The 16,545-nt window shown below is 38.4% G+C and overlaps 1 pseudogene; it reads left to right on the plus strand.

The window, feature by feature from the left end:
• The first annotated feature begins 1,018 nt into the window (after positions 1–1,018).
• Positions 1,019–1,500, plus strand: LOC131401021 (histone H2A.Z-like; annotated as a pseudogene).
• The last annotated feature ends 15,045 nt before the right edge of the window (positions 1,501–16,545 follow it).

Consider the following 16,545-nt stretch of genomic DNA (forward strand, 5'->3'; position numbering starts at 1 on the left):
CTCTCAGCTGTAATCCAACTTTATTATACTGGAGCTCCGTTGGTAAGGTGTGGGGGAGGGTTAGATTCTATAATTTTATTACTAAATCTCACTCTTTAATGGGTTTTCTCCCTGGGCTGTGATTGTTACAAGTGTTTCTTAGTCCATCTTCCCTTAGACGAGACAGGAAAGCTAGAGGAGCCAGACTGAGAGCTTTGCCCCTCCTCCGGGATGGATAGGACTCTAGTAATGTCTTTTCTCTCCAGAGTAGGTCTTTGTGATGGATAATTCTGTGAGTGTATTTCACAATGATTAATATTCTACTCCTGCTAGAGCCACGAGAGGATCTCTCTTGGCTCTTCACCGTGAGAACTTGGTGGGGTTCCTGGAGATAAAACCCATAAAATATGGGGCCTCCTAAGACTATGGCCCTGGAGACTCTCACTCACAAGCTAGTCCACACTCAAACTCCAGCCATTTGTCAAATTACCATTTAATTGTTCTTACCCGTTTATGGCTGTGGTGGCTTCTGCTCCAGGTAAGCAGATCTTGACTGTAACTCTGGATTTGCCTGTCTGTGCATATTTCAGGGTGGCAGTTTGTCCTGTTTTCTGATGGGTTCAAGGAAAGTCATTTTCAATTTGTTCAGATTTTTCTTCTGTGAGGACATGAGTGATGATTTGCAAGCTCTTCACATGTTGATGCTGGAACCAGAAGTCAAAAACCTGTGTTGAATTCCTAGAGATATGGTCAGTTCTCCAAGGAAAGTTAAGTGGTGACTTTTACTGGAAGAACACTTGTTTAGGAGACAAAACCACCTAAATTCTAGTCTTTTTTCTCCACTTAAAACTGTATGTCTTTCTCTAAATCATAAGCTTTACAATTGCATTTTCCTAATTAGGAAAATGAACATAAGAATACAGATCAAAATATCTGGCAGTTTGAACCCTGGTGCGACGAAGGAGTAGACAATAAGATCGCTAGGTATCTGACTAGCTCTTTGTCTGCCTTGCTAGTTGGAGCTTCAGCAGAATTTGAAATGGCTGGTGATGAGGTTGGGAATGACTCCAGAAAGGCCAAGACAAAGGTGGTTTCCTGCTCACAGAGAACCAGCTTGCAGTTCCCAGTTGGCCATATTCATGACACCTGACATATAGGGCGGCCAGCCATTGATGTATGGGCATCACACATCACTGTGTACAGTGTAGCCATCCTGGAGTACCTTACTGCCCAGCCACTTGAACTGGCAGGAAATGCATGAAAAGACTTAAAGGTAAAGTGTATTACTCCTAGTCAATTGCATGTGGAGATGAAGAGTTGGACTCTCTCATCAAAGCTGCAGTTGCTGTCATTCCACATACCCACACATCTCTGATTGGGAAAAAGGACAACAGAAGACTGTCTAAAGGATATCTGGGTTCTGTATTCTCTCAGCATTCTAAATACTCTAGTAGCTGCCCAGTGTTGGTGATTCCAGTGGACTGTATCTCTGTGAAAAACACAGGTTGGAAGTTGAATTAGCTTTCCACTCAACCAAATTTTTGCATTTGAGTCTTAATCATTTTTAAGTATTACTGTGGCTTCAAAGAAGCTATTGATTCTGAAGTAGTCGGTTTTGATTGAGTTGACTATTAAAAAAAAACAGTACTTTAATTATGATTCAGAAGTTACAGTAACAAACATTTGGTTTTGTACAGATGCTATTTCTACTCTGATGGATAAGCAGAATAAAGACCATACCCCTCCCCCCCCAAAAATATCTGTCAGAGTTCTTATAGAGGTAATAGGAGAAAATTAAAATGAAAGTTCTTTTAAACTGTAAAAGTCTTATTAAGCATGTGAAATATATTCTTAGATAAACACAATAGTCTTGGGAAAGATGCACAACCTTTTAATAAATATTTTAAAATTATAGTAAAGGGACTAAAATATCCACAAAGTAAATAGGACATTGTAGGCTCTGTTAAACAATGCATTTGTCACAATGTCTAAGTAACAGGTCATGGATCACAGGCAGTATACCCGATTTAAACACGGCTCATCGCAAGTATTATAACAGTGTGAAAGGACAGAATGAATACTAAAATAGAAGGTAGTCCTGTACTGTTGCAAAAGTGGATCTGTAAATCTTGATCTCAGAAATTGCTCTCTGAATCATCCTCCAACACTTGTTTCTGTGGAATGAATTATTAAAGCTGGTTATAATTATTTACCTAGTAAAGGAAAGAAAAATAGCAGCAATCTTTTGGTTTTGTTATCATATTTTTGCCCCAATGTATAGAGTGATATAATTATAGTTAAACTGCAAATGTCTGGGGAATATTTTATACCTTTGTTTCTATTAGCTACATGAGATCTCACTTCATTCAACCTATTTAATTATAGTCATAAAATGTGATTACAATGATTAAAATTAGCAGTACTCCTAAAAATGATAATCACCTCCTGCTGGTGATATAACATTTGAACTGGAATCCAAATTGGTGCTTCCCACAATATAGCAGGTAAGATGAACAACCAAAATGAAGAGATAGTATCAAGATTGAACTTAATTAGGTCAGGTATGGATCATTTGAATATCTACTAGACCAAAAGTCAGCAAACTTTTTCTTTAATGGGGCAAGTAATAAACATTTCACGCTTTGTGAGCCGTTTACTTTTGGTTGCAACTTGTTAACTCTGGTGTTTTAGGATGAAAAAAAGGCAATGTATAAACAAACAAACATGGCTGTGTTTCAATAAAACTTTACTTATGCATACTAAAATTAGAATTTCATATAATTTTTACTTGGCAAAACGTATTACCTTTCTTTTGAATTATTTTAACCATTAAAACATTTAAAAAACATTCTTAGAGGCCAGCCCAGTGGCATAGTGGTTAAGTTAATCTGCTCCGCTTTGGCGGCCCAGGGTTCGCAGGTTTGGAACCCCGGGTGCGGACCTAAGCATCGCTTATCAAGCCATGCTGTGGTGTATCCACATAAACAGGAAGATTGGCACAGCTGTTAGCTTAGCGACAGTCTTCCTCAAGCAAAAAGGGGAAGATTGGCAACATACGTTATCTCAGGGCCAATCTTCCTCACGAAAAAACAAAACAAAAAAAAACCGTTCTTAGCTCTCAGGTCATACTAGTACAATCCAAGGGCCAAGGTTTGCCAACCCCTGTTCTAGATTTTAAATAATCTCTCCAGTATTTTGTCAATAAATTATTTTATTTTCCATGTCTTTCAATGTATAAAATATTGTATTACACATTGGATTATGAGAGAACTAGGGATATGCGGTACCTGAACATGCGATTTTCAGTGTATTTCCTGACTCATAGTATAAGAACATATTCATCCCTTCAAAAATTATTTATGATGCACTAATACACGTCAGGCGCTGTTCTGATATTGCAGCTATGAACAAAGCAAATAAGCTGTTGCTCACCGAGGAGGTCACATTATAGAGGTGGGAGATAGACCATAAACAAGCTAAGATATATAATAGGTCACCAGATGATAACCATGAAAAGTTATAAAGCAAATTAAACAATGTAATGAGGAGAGAGTTAATGAGTAGTTTGTTAATCAAATGAGATTATTAAGGAAGGCCCTAAGAAGGTAGACATGTGTGTAAAAAAAAACAAAGAAGGGGAGCGTATGTCATAAGCTATTTGGAAAAAAGCATTTAGGCAGAAGAACAGCCAAAGATGGTCCTATTTTCCATGTAGTAGGAAAATAGCAAATGAGGGATAAATTGATAGGGGACAAGGTAAGCAAATTATCAGGGGCTAGACTATGTAAAATATTTTGGGCCAGATTGAAGACTTCAGATTTTATTCTTGGTGGATTAGGAAGCCATTGGGCAGTTTTGAGCAGAAGAGTAATATTATTTCTGTTTAAAAGGATGACTTTCTTTGTTTTTTCATTTCTGGTGGTAAACACGATGCAGTCTATACAGAAACTGATATATAATAAAGTACACCTGAAATTTACACAATATTATAAGCCAATATGACTTCAATAAAATAATTTTTAAAAAAAGGACGACTGTGTTTGTTCTCTGAAGAGGGGTAAGAAGCAGGGAGATTAGATAGGACGCTTTTACTCTAATCCAGGTGAGAGACTGAGAGTGGTTTGTACTAGTGGATTAGTAGTGGGGATGGTGAGCGAGTACTTAGAATCAAAAAATTTTTTGTTATTTTTCCCAAATTATTATATTTAAAAATTCCAGGTGAGCATATATAAAACTGTTAACTATGAGTATCCTGCACATTGCTTTTAACCTATGTGTGTGTATGTGTATATATATATATTTCATAGTTTTTTTATGATTTCCTCGGTGTTTCCTTCAGATCTGATTTCAGCCACCAATGTGAAAACACTTAAAGTACGATTATAAAGAGTTGCACACAATCCACTCTCTCAAGCTGATACGAGCATCTCCTGCACACCACTGATTCCACTCCAACAACACATGTGTAGACTCTCTCCGAGTTTATCTGAACAGTACAGTTTTTGGGTATTTTGTATAAGTATGTGCTAAGCTCCAAGTAGATATGCACAGCCATATGAAATTTTGGGAACTATGAGGAAATGAAGAAGAACACTCAGCTGGGGCGGAGTCAAGATGGCGGCGTAGGCAGACTCTGAACTCACCTCCTCCCGTGGACACAGCCAATTTACAACTACTCGTGGAAAAATTACCCCTGAGACAGAACTGAAAACTGGATAAGAGGAACTCCTGCAACAACGGACAATCCTAACTGGGGTAGAAGAGGCAGAGACTCCCTTCCGGAGAGGAAAAACGCCGCCTTCACAAGCCGCCAGCTTCACGGCCGCCGGGAGCAGCTCACAGGTACGCAGCCTCCCTGGAGGCGCGGGGCCCTGAGCCGGGGAGCGCCCCTGCTCTGGGCATTTTGTGGACCCAGCACAATTGAGACCAGCGGCATAATATCTGACTTTGCTGCTACTAAAGCATTGGGGAGCACCCCCAGAAAACCCGGTTCACAAAGAAACTAAAACTGGCTCTTAAAGGGCCCACGCGCAAACTCACCCGTTCCAGAAAGCATCCTAAAATCACCAGAAAGAAAGATGCACAGTGCTTTGGTGACAAGAGACTCACCTAATAGGCCCTGACTGTATCTCGGTGAGGGGTGAGACCTCTCCAGGGAATGGGACATTGGCGGCGGCCATTGTTGTGGCCTGGTGTGAGCATGCTGACACAGACGCCATTGGAGTTCTCCCTGAGGCCTGCTAGCCCAGGGTCTGCTCCACCCGCTAGAGCACCGATTTAATCCAGCTCAGCCAGGGCAGGCAGCCCACCCTAGAGACTGGCCCCACCCAACAACAAGCCCTCAGGCAACTTGTGGGCCTGCATAGATTGGTGACTGGATTCTCTGCAGCCTGGCAACTGAGCCGACTTGAGCGGGGCAGGGCGTGCACAAGGAGCGGGTGGAGAGTGTGGGGCGGTGGTGGAGTGTGTGGGGCTCCCGCCATGGAGAGACTGGGTCCGCTTGGGGAGGTCGGGGCGCTCACACAGGGCAGGACTGTGTTGACTGTGTGTGGACCTGTGGGCAACAGGGCTTGTCAGCTGCAGAAGACTTGTGCTTCTCAAAGACCCACATAGGAGGTTTGCCCCACCTTCCAAAGCCTGAAACAATTGGGTGCTCCTGTGCCTGAGGCCAGCCCCACCCAGCTGCAATCCTCAGAGAGCTGACAAGAGACCTAATAGGCTAGAGGCTTACAGCAATTGTAAGGCCCTGAGCCTAACAACCTGCCACGCTGGGGGCCTACTCAGTTAAAAGAAATACTGCAACATAAATGTGGTATTAGAACTTGCAGCCAACTGTGCTGGGGCTCCCCACACCTGATAAAGAGACTGAAGGGCCCACAACAACTACAAGCAGCTGAGCATTACAACAGCTGGCCAGGAGCATAACTCAGCCTCCCTGGGCGCCTATAGGGAGAGCTAACAGGCCACAATAGAAAGACACACGTAGCCCACATAGGGGTCACCCCTGGAACATTGAGAACTGAGGGAAGCACACTGGAAGCCTCCGAAGCCATCACTTACATAAGGTCACCTATCCAAGAGCAGGAGACGTAGCTGACCTACCTAATACGTAGACAAAAGCACAGGGAAAGAGGCAAAATGAGGAGGCAAAAGAATACATTCCAAGTAAGGGAACAGGACAAAACCCCAGAAAAGGAACTAAGTGAAACAGAAATGAGCAACCTACCTGACAGAGAGTTCAAACTAAGAGTGTTAAGGATGCTCACTGATCTGGGGAGAAGAATAGATGAACTCAGTGAGAATGTCAACAAAGAAATGGGAGATATAAAAAAGAACCAATCAGAAATGACGAATACAATACTGGAAATGAAAAATTCATTAGAGGGACTCAAAAGCAGAGTAGAGGATACAGAAGAATGGATCTGTGAGCTGGAAGAAAGACTAGAAGAAATTACCCAAGGTGAACAGGTAAAAGAGAAAAGAATTAAAAAGAGTGAGGACAGTCTAAGGGACCTCTGGGACAACATCAAGCGTGCTAACATCCGTGTTATAGGTGTCCCGGAAGGAGAAGAGCGAGACAAGGGGTCAGAGAATCTATTTCAAGAAATAATAGATGAAAACTTCCCTAACCTAAGGAAGGAAACAGACATCCAGGTACAGGAAGCACAGAGAGCCCCAAACAAGATAAACCCAAAGAGGCCCACACCAAGACACATTATAATCAAAATGTCCAGAATTAAAGATAAAGAGAGAATCCTAAAAGCCGCAAGAGAATGTCAAGTTACATACAAAGGAAACCCCATAAGGCTATCAGCTGACTTCTCAGCAGAAACCTTATAGGCTAGAAGAGAATGGCACGATATATTTAAAGTGCTAAAAGGAAAAAACTTACAGCCAAGAATACTCTACCCAGCAAGGTTATCATTCAAAATGGAAGGAGAGATCAAAATTTTCCCAGATAAGCAAAAATTAAAGGAGTTTGTCACCAAGAAACCAGTGCTACAAGAAATGTTAAAGGGACTGATTTAAGGGGAAAAGAGAAGACCACAAATAGGAAAAATTATCTATTTCCATGATAAGAGGGAAATGGATACAAATGCACAAAAAAGAGGTTAGATATGATATCAAAAACATAAAAGGAGGGAGGAGGGGAGTTAAAGAGTACAGCTTTCAGACAGAGGTCAAACTAAAGTGACCATCAATTCTGTATAGAAGAAGTAAGGAACAGAGAAGAACTACTAAAACACTGAGAAAAAAAAAAAAGTTAAAAAATGGCAGTAAGTACATACTTATCAATAGTTACTTTAAACGTCAATGGACTAAATGCTCCAATTAAAAGGCATAGGGTGGCTGACTGGATAAAAAAACAAGACCCATATATATGCTGCATACAAGAGACACACTTCAGACCTAAAGACACTCACAAACTGAAAGTGAAAGGATGGAAAAAGATACTCCACGCAAATGGCAATGAAAAGAAAGCTGGGGTAGCAGTACTCATATCAGACAAAATAGACTTTAAAACAAAAACTGTAAAAAGAGACAAAGAAGGGCATTACATAATGATCAAGGGAACAATCCAAGAAGAGGATATAACACTTGTAAATATCTACGCACCCAATGTAGGTGCACCTAAATATATAAAGCAATTATTAACAGACATAAAAAGAGAAATAGACAGTAACACAATAATAGTAGGGGACTTTAACACTCCGTTTACACAAACGGATAGATCATCCAAACAGAAGATCAATAAGGAAACATTGGCCTTAAACGACACACTAGAACAGATGGACCTAGTAGATATATACAGAGCATTCCATCCAAAAACCGAAGAATACACGTTCTTTTCAAATGCACATGGAACATTCTCCAGGATTGATCACATATTAGGCCACAAAACAAGTCTCCATAAATTTAAGAAGATTGAAATAATACCAAGCATCTTTTCTGACCACAATGGTATGAAACTAGAAATCAACTATAGGAAGAAAATCAGAAAATCCACAAATACGGGGAGATTAAACAAAATGCTACTGAACAATGACTGGGTTAACGAAGAAATCAAAGAAGAAATCAAAAAATACCTGGAGACAAATGAAAATGAAAATACGACATGCCAGAATTTATGAGATACAGCAAAAGCAGTTCTAAGAGGGAAGTTTATAGCGATACAGGCCTATCTCAACAAACAAGAAAAATCCCAAATAAACAATCTAACAATGCACCTAAAGGAACTAGAAAAAGAAGAACAAACCAAGCCCCAAATCAGTAGAAGAAGGGAAATAATAAAAATCAGAGCAGAAATAAATGAAATAGAGAGCAAAAAAACAATAGAATAAATTAATAAAACCAAGAGGTGGTTCTTTGAAAAGATCAACAAAATAGACAAACCTTTAGCTAGACTCACCAAGAAAAAAAGAGAGAAGGCACAAATAAGTAAAATCAGAAATGAAAGAGGAGAGGTTACAACAGACACCTCAGAAATACAAAAGATTATAAGAGAATACTATGAAAAGCTATATGCCAACCAATTCGACAATCTGGAAGAAATGGATAAATTCTTAGAATCATACAACCTTCCCAAACTGGATCAAGAAGAAGTAGAGAATTTGAATAGACCAATCACCAGTAAGGAGATCAAAACAGTAATCAAAAACCTCCCCAAAAATAAAAGTCCAGGACCAGACGGCTTCCCTGGTGAATTCTACCAAACATTCAAAGAAGACTTAATACCTATCCTTCTCAAACTCTTCCAAAAAATTGAGGAGGGGGGGAAGCTCCCTAACTCATTCTACGAAGCTGACATTACCCTGATACCAAAACCAGAGAAGGACAACACAAAGAAAGGAAATTACAGGCCAATATCACTGATGAACATCGATGCAAAAATCCTCAACAAAATATTAGCAAATCGCATACAACAATACGTTAAAAAGATTATACACCATGATCAAGTGGGATTTATTCCATGTATGCAGGGATGGTTTAACATTCGCAAATCAATCAACGTAATACACCACATTAATAAAATGAAGAACAAAAATCACATGATCATCTCAATAGATGCAGAGAAAGCATTTGACAAGATACAGCATCCATTTATGATAAAAACTCTGAATAAAATGGGTATAGAAGGAAAGTACCTCAACATAATAAAGACCATATATGAGAAACCCACAGCTAATATCATCCTCAATGGTGAAAAACTGAAAGCTATCCCTCTAAGAACAGGAACCAGACAAGGATGCCCACTGTCACCACTCCTATTTAACATACTATTGGAAGTCCTAGCCAGAGCAATCAGGCAAGAGAAAGAAATAAAAGGGATCCCAATTGGAAAGGAAGAAGTGAAACTGTCGCTATTTGCAGATGACATGATTTTATATATAGAAAACCCTAAAGAATCCACCAGAAAACTTTTAGAAGTAATAAACGAATATGGTAAAGTTGCAGGATACAAAATCAACATACAAAAATCAGTTGCATTTCTGTACACTAACAACGAAGTAGCAGAAAGAGAAATTAAGAATACCATCCCATTTACACTTGCAAAAAAAAAGAGTAAAATACCTAGGAATAAACTTAACCAAAGAGGTGAAAGATCTCTACACCGAAAACTATAAAGCATTTCTGAAAGAAATTGAAGAAGACACAAAGAAATGGAAAGATATTCCGTGCTCTTGGATTGGAAGAATTAACATAGTTAAGATGTCCATACTTCCTAAAGCCATCTATAGATTCAATGCAATCCCTATCAAAGTTCCAACAACATTTTTCACAGAAATAGAACAAAGAATCCTAAAATTTATATGGAACAACAAAAGACCCCGAATAGCTAAAGGAATCCTGAGAAAAAAGAACAAAGCTGGAGGTATCACACTCCCTGATTTCAAAATATACTACAAAGCTATAGTAACCAAAACAGCATGGTACTGGCATAAAAACGGACACACAGATCAATGGAATAGAATCGAAAGCCCAGAAATAAACTCACACATCTATGGACAGCTAATCTTTGACAAAGGAGCCAAGAACATACAATGGGGAAAAGAAAGTCTCTTCAACAAATGGTGTTGGGAAAACTGGATACCCACATGCAAAAAAATGAAAGTAGACCCTTACCTTACACCATGCACAAAAATTAACTCCAAATGGATTAAAGACTTGAATGTAAGACCTGAAACTATGAAACTTCTAGAAGAAAACATAGGCGGTTCGCTCTTCGACATTGGTCTTAGCAACATCTTTTCAAACACCACATCTGACCAGGCAAGAGAAACAATAGAAAAAATAAACAAATGGGACTACATCAAACTAAAAAGCTTCTGCACAGCAAAGGAAACCATCAACAAAATGAAAAGACAACCTAAAAATTGGGAGAAGATATTTGCAAACCATATATCTGATCAGGGCTTAATCTCCAAAATATATAAAGAACTCATGCATCTCAACAACAAAAAAACTACCAACCCAATTAAAAAATGGGCAAAAGACCTGAACAGACATTTCTCCAAAGAAGATATACAGATGGCCAACAGACACATGAAAAGATGTTCAAAATCACTATCAGGGAAATGCAAATCAAAACTACAATGAGATATCACCTCACGCCCGTCAGAATGGCTATAATTAACAAGACAGGAAACTATGTGTTGGAGAGGATGTGGAGAGAAGGGAACTCTCATACACTGCTGGTGGGAGTGCAAACTGGTGCAGCCACTATGGAAAACAGTATGGAGATTCCTCAAAAAATCAAGGATAGAACTACCATATGATCCAGCTATTCCACTGCTGGGTATTTATCCAAAGAAATTGAAAACACCAATTTGCAAAGGTACGTGCACCGCTGTGTTCATTGCAGCGTTATTCACAATAGCCAAGACTTGGAAGCAACCTAAGTGCCCATCAAGGGACAAATGGATAAAGAAGCTGTGGTATATATACACAATGGAATACTACTCAGCCATAAGAAACGATGAAATCCAGCCATTTGTGACAACATGGATGGACATTGAGGGTATAATGCAAAGTGAAATAAGTCAGAGGGAGAAGGTCAAATACCGTATGATTTCCTTCATTAAGTAGTAGATAATAACAACAATAAACAAACACATAGGGACAGAGATTGGATTGGTGGTTACCAGAGGGGAAGAGGGGAGGGAGGAGGGTGAAAGGGATAATTCGGCACATGTGTGTGCTGATGGGTTGTAATTAGTATTTTGGTGGTGAACATGATGTAGTCCATGCAGAAATAGAAGTACAATGATGTACACCTGAAATTTTTACAATGTTATAAACCAATGTTACTGCAATAAACAAAAAATTAAAAAAAAAAAAAAAAAAGCCCTGATTTTAGGGAGCTTGTATTTCGGGGCATGTTAAGGATTGGCATATTATGTGGAACTTATTAAGCCTGAATATGAGGATATTAATTTTAATTGTAACAGTTCCTGAAATATTTTGTATTTCATTTTTCTTACCTTTCTAAATTTCAATATATACTTTCTTACTCTGCCTCAGTAAAGCCGGTGTCTCGCAACTGACCAAAAAAAAAAAAGAAGAACACTCAATATAAATTTTTAAAAATTAACTAAAATAAATGTATATGGACCTTGGATAAAACACCAAGACTGTACATGAACTAATTGCTTGGTATCTTACCAGAATCCTTAGATGTTTTGATCTGTTTTAGTTTACATTCTAACCAAAATGCTTGATCTCACTTCAAGCCACAGGTCAGACAGATATATGAACGGATGCTGGCATTTGTAAAAAGTGTCTTGATGTTAAACAGAAGAGAATATAATGTGAATGAAGACGTAGACAGCTAGAATCACTCAAATCTGTAAAAGTGTATCATTTAAGTGCTGGAATTTATATTTCTTAGTTCATACCCTATGTGAGGCAGTTTGAACAGTGCCCTCTCTGTTTTAATTACCATCAATTTTGATAACATATAATTCAATCTCAGTTCAGTCTACAAAGGGCTATTTTAGTTTTTGCCTAATGTATATTTCTTAGTTTTACATACCAAAATAATTATACACCAAACCAAGTCTATCTAAAATTTCCTTAACAAATAGAGGAAAGTATGCATTATTTAGAAATAAAGAGAAACTAAAAGGCTCACTATAAACAAAAACATAGATATATCAAAGAATGGAAAATAATGTTTTTCATAAGGCAATCCGGAAGATGTACAAAAGTTAATAACGGTAATGTCACATCTTTGTGCAACTCGTGCTTTTGAATAAATAGAAATTATCCAGCAGTCATAAAATCAAACATGTACTCAAATTTAATCACCCTTTACAAGAATACTTGTGTACTTCCAAGAAAGATTTTCCAGAGACATGCAAACTAATATCTGCAAATTAATGTTGCATGAGTTCTGATCTCTCTCTCTTTGTCACAAGATTATAAAAGCTTGATTTCATAACCAATAAGGGATTATGTAGAGGATGAATTTAATCTCAGAGCTATAAGAGAGAATACAATCTTTTTTGAGTATGTCTTCTAATAATTTGAAATGTCCTTGAAGAGCTATATTTTCTTGGTATATTTTCAAATACCAGGAGAACTCCAAAATGAATATACCAGGGACTTTTAGGAAAAAGAATAAGAGAAAGAGAAATTCTGAAACTCATATAACAAAGGGAATTGTGAATGGAGAGCAGCGTGACCTTTCGCCTTGGCTCTAATGCCCCCAAAGACTGCACTTTGAACAGCATTCTTCAGGGCCATTGCAAGTGCTCCATTTAAAGTGGAACAGGTCTAAATCACTGGCACGTGAAGTTTCTTCTATAAGTGAATTTTCTGGTCACTAAGCAGGTGACCTTTAAGACCAGTCTAAGTAGGTTGCTTTCTTCAATATGCAGCACACGTTGGAAATGTGAAACATGAGGAAGGCAAAGTTAGGGTTTGTTTACTCACAGTGAAAAAAGCAGAATTCACAACAGAATTGATTCTTCCTATTTATTGTCTGTTCTCTTCACTGACCACGTTTCAAATACAGGAGGCTACCATTTTATTCCTAAAATCACCTTCTCTAATGTATCTCTTCCTCTCTTCTATTGTAGAGGTCCCTGTGTTACCTTTCCTCTCTTAAATAGTTATCATGCGAATGTACCCTGGTCCTTTCTGCTTTTTGTCTAATCCGTAGGGTTTTACTGAATGCTTTATTTTTAGAGATCATTAATGAAAAAAAAGATTAATGAGTCAATTAACTGATTTTATAGCTGTAAGCCAAATTCATGCTTGGGACTTGCTGAAATAATGACAAAAAGAGAAGCATAACCTATAAAAGTCATCCTAGAGTTTACAGTCTAGAGAAGACTGATTTTAATCAAATAGCATTCAAGTAAATGTAACATTGCAAAGGTAGCTAGTGTCATGAATGAGAGATACTTGGTACCACACAAGCATCTATTAGGGTATTGATGTACTCAGGGAGGACAAGGACATTTCTCTTTGGAAATGATGATTGGACTTGGGTATGGATATGAAGATGTTAATTTGAAGACGATGGGAGGTAAGTGGCAGAAGTAGTCACAAGTGCAAGGTTTCTATAGTTAGAACGACTTGGAGTGAAAAGAAAGATGAGGCTTGAGAAATGAGTAAATGTAAACTTTTGCAGAAATATTTGAGTCATGTTGAAAGAAAGATTTTTTTGTCCTAAAAGTAAATTGGAAGTTATGAAAGTCTTTTAAGCAGGAAATACTATATGATCATGTGTGTTTCATAAAGATTTTTCTAGCTGCAGGATGAAAAAAATGAAAGCAGGCAAGAATTGATGCCATGATCACTTATAAAACTGTGGAGTAATCTCAGAAAAGTTGATCATAGCTTGAATTACATTGGGTTATGGAGATGGAGAGACATATATGGATTTGAAGAATACCTTCTTTGTGTAACCACAATATTGGCATTTTGTTGATGTGTGGCTTAAATTCACCTTCTTATACTATTTTAATATATGGGTAATATTTGTATTCTTTTTATGTGTGTAATTTATATCCCAAACTAGGTTATACATAATTTAATATCAAGAAAAAAACATTTTATTTCATGATTTATTAGTAAAGAGGGAGTCACAGAGATCCACATGTCACAAGATAAGTCTATTCTCACTATATCCACATCAATACTGAAGATACTATCAGGACAATTCCCATCAAGACTGTCCCATCACTAAAAAGACTGTCATCTCTAGACCTGTGCATCTGCTAATCTTTCTCCAATTCTCACCTCTTTCCAGCCCCCCAATTTTTCCACTGTGCCCTCTGGATCTCACAGTCTGTCATCAGTCTGTCATTCCCTATATCCTCAACCTCTTCTCTGAAATTTCCCAACTTCTCGTCTAAATGAAATCTAGATTTCCATTGAGCAAACTGCCCTTCAGCCATATAGGTACCCTTTCCATTGGTCCTGACATCAGGGTAGATGTTCTCTTTGTTCCTCCAGATAATTGTTCTTTCCTTCTCTCTAAAATCCATGAGGTTTAAAGATCATAGTTTCAAGTTAATTCAATATTAATTTTATTATAATCTTTGAATTATGCAATACTGTGTAAAATAACTTTTAAATAATCTGGCCTCTTAGAAACTGGACATCCCATCTTTTGGTCTTACCCTCTATCTTCCCACTCTCTGGTTTTAACTTAGGCTTCTTTCTTACAACTAAAAGCATTCCCTCCAAAAAATAATCTCTAAGGATTCCATTAAAAACTCTTTGGCATACTCTCTCACTCCTCGCCATACCTACCCCACTTGCAATTTTCACCTATTTGTCAGCTTTCCAGGGTTCTACAGCCCCTTCATATCCACACTTCTTTCCTTATCCAGCCTACACGAATTTTTATTATAATCAATTCTTTGCACGCATCCTTATTCCTTTTTACTTCTGTTATTCTGGCATGGGAAAACACCAATCCATTAATATAATTTGAAGCTGAGTCTCAGGTTGTGATGGTCAATTGATTTCCAGTTATCGTTACTCTTAGAATATATTTCTCCTTTGTCCCAAACAAGCATGGTAACCAGGGTTCCTCTCCTAGTATTTAGGCTCTGATTTCCTTTGCCTTATCAGTCAGTCAAGAGTTCTGCCCAACTGCTCAGCCTCTTAATTACCTCTTCTTCAATCAGAATAGTCCAAATCAGACACCTACAGAGTAAAAGGAGTCCTAGAAGCCAGGCTCATGATTTTAGGCTTCTTTCTTCTCTAAGACTTTGGCCCAATAATTCTTTATGTTTACATTAGTTCTCCAATGCCTTCAAACAGGCATTTTTCCTCTTTTTTCTATCTAATTCAAGTTTTCTGGTCACTCCCTGTGGGAGACTTTGCCCATTACTGGAAGGAAATCATCTATATTAGTCTTAATAGTTGTATTGCCATGAGTAATTAGTTAACTTTTAAAAGACTGAGCTAGCTTATATTTAAAATAAGAATACATATATCTCATGGTCATTATCAGAATCATAACAAATAATACTTTAAATACTGAGCCACAGGTTTTATGCCTGCCATGACATAAAGGCCAAATAAAAGTAAGTAATCGGGGCCGGCCCGGTGGCGCAAGCGGTTAAGTGCGCGCGCTCCGCTGCGGCGGCCCGGGGTTCGCTGGTTCGGATCCCGGGCGCGCACCGACGCACTGCTTGGTAAGCCATGCTGTGGCGGCGTCCCATATAAAGTGGAGGAAGATAGGCACCGATGTTAGCCCAGGGCCGTCTTCCTCAGGAAAAAAGGAGGAGGATTGGCGGATGTTAGCTCAGGGCTGATCTCCTCACAAAAAAAAAAAAAAAAAGTAAGTAATCATTATTAGTAGTATTAATTTTATGTAATTTGCCACATTCTTTTCCAAACTCTACATTATATGCATTTTCAAACTTTATTTATTTATTTATTTATTTATTTATTTTATTGATGTTTTAATGGTTTTTAACATTGTGAAATTTTGGGTTGTGCATTTTTGTTTGTCCATCACCATATATATGACTCCCTTCACCCCTTGTGCCCACCCCCCACCCCCACTGCCCCTGGTAACCACAGTACAGTTTTCTCTGTCCATGTGTTGGTTTATATTCCACATATGAGTGAGATCATACAGTGTTTGTCTTTCTCTTTCTGGCTTATTTCACTTAACATAATACGCTCCAGGCCCATCCATGTTGTTGCAAATGGGACGATTTTGTCTTTTTTTATGGCTGAGTAGTATTCCATTGTATATATATACCTCATTTTCTTAATCCAGTCGTCAGACGAGGGACACTTAGGTTGCTTCCACTTCTTGGCTATGGTGAATAATGCTGCAATGAACGTAGGGGTGCATAAGCCTCTTTGGATTGTTGATTTCAGGTTCGTTGGATAGATTCCCAGTAGTGGGATGGCTGGGTCATAGGGCATCTCTATTTTTAAGTCTTTGAGGAATCTCCATACCGTTTTCCACAGAGGCTGCACCAGTTTGCATTCCCACCAGCTGTGTATGAGGGTTCCTGTTTCTCCACATCCTCTCCAACACTTGTTGTTTTTCGTCTTGGTGATTATAGCCATTCTAACGGGTGTGAG

Source organism: Diceros bicornis, chromosome 4 (assembly GCF_020826845.1).
Source record: "Diceros bicornis minor isolate mBicDic1 chromosome 4, mDicBic1.mat.cur, whole genome shotgun sequence".
NCBI classification, from domain to species: Eukaryota; Metazoa; Chordata; class Mammalia; order Perissodactyla; family Rhinocerotidae; genus Diceros; species Diceros bicornis.